General features: G+C 40.3%; 1 protein-coding gene across 2 annotated transcripts in view; it reads right to left on the reverse strand.

Moving 5' to 3' along the window:
* Window positions 1-4,543, reverse strand: part of LOC102195558 (synaptic vesicle glycoprotein 2B-like) — a 42,181-nt gene that overhangs the window by 36,857 nt on the left and 781 nt on the right. The window contains exon 1 of one of the 2 annotated variants that reach the window (XM_013914585.1): window positions 4,154-4,178. The exons of the other annotated variant lie outside the window; for it this stretch is intronic. The gene's annotated coding sequence lies outside the window, so the exon portion shown is untranslated. Of the gene's footprint in view, window positions 1-4,153; window positions 4,179-4,543 lie in introns of those variants that run through there. 2 annotated transcript variants of the gene reach the window in all.

A 4,543-nucleotide genomic window follows, 5' to 3' on the forward strand; every position in this document is an offset into this window, starting at 1 on the left:
GAGATGAGTCCACTGTCAGAGGCCATAAGAAGATCATTTGTAACCTTCACTAAAGCTGTTTCTGTGCTGTGATGAGCTCTGAAACCTGACTGAAACCTTAACTTTATTTATAAAGCGCTTTCAAACAAAGTGCTGTACAACTAAAGGGATAAATAAAATAAAAGTGATACATAGCAATACAGGTAAGAGACACAATACAAGTTAAAAACAATAAAAAATTTAAAAACTAAAAGCAGAATTAAGACATATAGAAAAATCTTAAAATCTGCTCAAACCTGACAAGGTAGCCAATGAAGAGAGTTCAGTACAGGGCTAATGTGCTCAAATTTCCCAGTTCTTGTTAAAATGCGAGCAGCTGCACTTTGCACCATCTGTAGACCTCTAAAACTCAGACACACAACTGTCGCGACCTACAGTGTAGGCATCCAGTGGCATTCATCACCATCAGCGCTGATTTTAACTATATAAATATGACTCCACTCTGCCAACTATCCAGTTAGCAAACTCAACATGGCAGCATTCAACATAAACGCTAGTAAAACCGTAAACATTTAAGGTTTACTGTGGACTGCAAAACACAGGAAAGTAAAGCCCTTTTTCAATTAGGACCTACTTGGATTGGCTCGAGGTTGCACTACTCAGCTTCTCATTTACATTTGAGTACCATCTAATGTGCATGGAGTTGTTATAGCAACGTGGCTGAACATCTTGTGATGGGATATAAACACTACAACAAAGGTGGACGTTGGGCTGATGGTATACCAGCTGTTCAGTCTGTAGCTTTTCATCAGACGGGGACCATGGTGTTGTTTCTGTGCAGCTGTTTACTTCATTGCCAGGTTTCAAAATAGCGTTTTTGATTTTCATAAAGAAAATGCACTCATAACTCATTGACTGACGCCACTGACCAGCCAATCAATGGCATAAAGTCTGTTGATGTCACATTTTCAGATCGCCGGAACCCCAGCCAGTAGCTGCTAAAAAGGTACCCGGTACTTTTGACCTAATGGAAAACCCCAAAAACCTCATCGATCTGTGCCGAGCTGACCTGAGTAGGTACTAATGGAAAAGGGCTATAAAACTCTGGTCCTTTTGAATGCATACATGCAAGGATTTAATATAGAGCCACTGCCCTCACCCCACTTGTTACTGTTAACAGGACCAGGTTGTGGTACCAGGACCAGGTTAACAGCATGCTCCTGACTTCCTGTTGCCACTCAGCTGTGCTTTGTATGTGCTCTGTGATCCACATGAGGATGACATCAACAACATAACAAACTACATCACTGATTATATAAATTTCTCTGAGTATACAATTATCCCAATCAGGACTCTATGCTGTTTTCTCAGCAACAGGCCCTGGATCACCAGTGACCTGGAGATCCTAGTGAATGAAAAGAAAGGAATCTTTATCTCTGGGATGTTGAGAAGGATACAGTGTGAAGCCGGAGCTGAGTAGGTGTGAAGATACCTACAGAGAAAAGCTGGACACCAAACGCTAGCTGCCCTAAAAAGTTAATTCTGTTAGTATTTTCAGTGGGAGAAACGTTTCATCGTCATCCAAGTGAATTCTTCAGTCTCAGCTGACTGCAGGTTTACCCAACAATATAAAAAGTACTTTTTCATAGTGATGAAAACTAGCACCACTGACTAACAATGGGCCATGAGGTCACTTTCATGATCATTAATATGCAAATTGTCATGACCATTGATCAACAACCACTGACCAAAGCTCATTGATCAATGGCTATGAGTATCATTCACAGAGAGTTGGGGAATGGCTGCAATCACAGCATCATAAGATGGTGAAGAATGTACCCTTAGGCCCCCTCCTCAATTTTCATGTAAATGGCCTCCTTTACTCCCCGCTCAAACCAGTGTTCCTCCCCGTCCAGGATGTGTACAGTCCTGGAGTCCTGGCGGGACAAGTTAGCTCGTTTGTGGATGATTGAACGTGTATCAAGATGTTAGCTAGAAAGCACTTAAAGAGAAAGAGCATTGGGGGGGAAGTGCTTGTGCAAATGGGTGGGAATGGGTGAATGAAGCAAGAGGCAATGAGTTGCTTTAAGTGCTCAGAGAGTATAAAAACCAGTCCATTTACCATTTACCAAACCAGAGTTTCCCTCATCTCCAGTTTAACAGACTCAGAGTTGTTAGCAAAATCTACTTCCTGGAGTAGGGCCACGGGCCCTACCTACCTATCTCTGTGAGATTCAGCAAAATGCTGCAAAAACAGTGCTTTGCAGTACAAATGGATAATGACTCAAAGCTTACTGCAATTGCAACCCAAGAATTTCTCAAGGGAAAGAAATTATATATTCTTCAGTGGCCAACTGTTTTGAACCCAGTAGAGCATGTTTTTCAGTTTTTAACCAAACTAAATACAAGAAGACCCACAAACAAGCAGCAGTCACTGACTTCAAGTAATCCTTTTCGTCCAAGTCTTTATATTTAAAATTTAATAACCCATGCCATTTTATCATATGGTGTGTACACACACACGTTCAGTGTGCACTCTGTAGCTTTTCAAGGTCAGCAGAAAACACAATGCAAGCCTCTAAAACACTCTACTTCCTGTAAACTGAGATCAGAGGATGAAAACACACACAATTCTCTTCCCCTCAGGGCAGTGGAGAGGCATCTAACAATATAATATAGAAGCTATCCCTCTTACATGGCAAGCATCCTGTCATCATGACAACCAAAATAAAGATATAAACTGTTTAACTGTGATAAGACACAAACATAGCTATGCTCAAACCTGTGATGACAGATGTGAGGAGAGGGAGCTGAAGAGGAAGCTTTAGCATCAAGCCTAGTCATTTACACCAGATTAATAATGCATCGTGTGTCTTTGTACAGCAGGAAGCCACTACACACACACACACACACACACTCACAGAGAGAGAGAGGGAGAGAGAGAGAGAGAGAGAAAGATAGAAGCACAGACTGGGTAAAACACACTCTACTGATTCAAAACGGAGGAGACTTTTTTTCCTTCTAACTTTCATTTTTATCTCAATTTTCAACTGTTACTGGTGTCCCACATCTCTATTATCACTAAGTATTACATGTACAGTATTACTGCTTTTTTATGCACATAAGCATCATTATATATGTGTATAAGTTTAACTTTGAATCTGTGTATGTTGCATGCAGATGATGTACATAGGCAGTTGTATGCAAAAAACTGCATAAAGTTAATTGAAAGTAAAGCACAGAGAGAAACATTCATTTAAATTTTTAAAAGAAATAGAAACACTGTTTTGTTTTTTGTTTTTGTAGATTTCAAAATAACTGAACAAGGCTGTCACAAATGAAATATTTATTGAATATGTTATTACAACTTCACAAAATTGATTGCAAATTTTTAATAAGCTATTCACTAAACTTGTTTTAATGCAAAACAGAATTCTAGCTGGAATTCATTTCATTATTATCATTATTATTATCATTATTATTATTATTATTATTATTATTACTACTATGGGGTTTGGTTTTTTTTACATCATAAGTCCCAGAGTGTCTACTTCTGCATGCTTCTCCTTTAACCTCCTAAGACACGAACTCTTTCACGACATGCATTTTTAATTTCTCTTTGATATTTGGGCATATTGGAACCCCATGAATGTAAAAACAAAGAATTACCAGGTTTTTTTTCAACCTTATTTTTGTTTTTAAGAAAAATAAGAGCCACATATGAGGAGAGTCGTTTAAAATTTTGATAGAACAGTAGCAGTATAATGTCCTCGTAAGTGGATATCAGGCCCATGTAGAGCAAAATTGAGTATTTTAATCTAAATAACCCAAAATGTGATGTCCACGTATGTGGATGCCAGGTCCTAGGAGGTTAAGGGTCAGACTTCTTTTTTTTTCTCTCATTATAAAACTTCCTACTACCTACTACCGCTCATCCCTGCAGGCAGTCTTTATCCTTCTAGAGGGTCCTTCTTTATGCAGGACTCTCTAGCTCTCAGGTCCTCTACCAGAGGCCTGAGAGCTAGAGGGTCCTGCAGGGTATCTTAGCTGTTCCTAGGACTGCGCTCTTTTGGACAGAGATCTCAGATGTTGTTCCTGTGATCTGCTGGAGCCACTCGCCTAGCTTGGGAGTGACTGCACCTAGTGCTCCGATTACCACTGGGACCACTGTTACCTTAACCCTCCACATCTTCTCAAGCTCTTCTCTGAGCCCTTGGTACTTCTCTAGCTTCTCGTGTTCCTTCTTCCTGATGTTGCTGTCATTCGGTTCGCTACATCTATCACTATGGCCATCTTCTTCCATTTGTCTACCACCACTATATCCGGTTGGTTAGCCACCACCATTTTGGAAGTCCCACAGGATCTTAGCTCAGCCGTTCTTCACCATCATAGGGGCGTCTCCATTTTAGACCTCGTGACTTCCAGGCCATACTCGGCACAGATGTTTCTGTACTGTGTGTGTATGTATGTATATATACACACACACACACACACACACACACACACACACACACACACACACACACACAGAAGTGCAGTCAGGGTGGAATGAAAACTACACAGA

Source organism: Pundamilia nyererei, unplaced genomic scaffold (assembly GCF_000239375.1).
Source record: "Pundamilia nyererei isolate P.nyererei 1_Seehausen unplaced genomic scaffold, PunNye1.0 scaffold00208, whole genome shotgun sequence".
In the NCBI taxonomy this organism is placed as follows: domain Eukaryota; kingdom Metazoa; phylum Chordata; class Actinopteri; order Cichliformes; family Cichlidae; genus Pundamilia; species Pundamilia nyererei.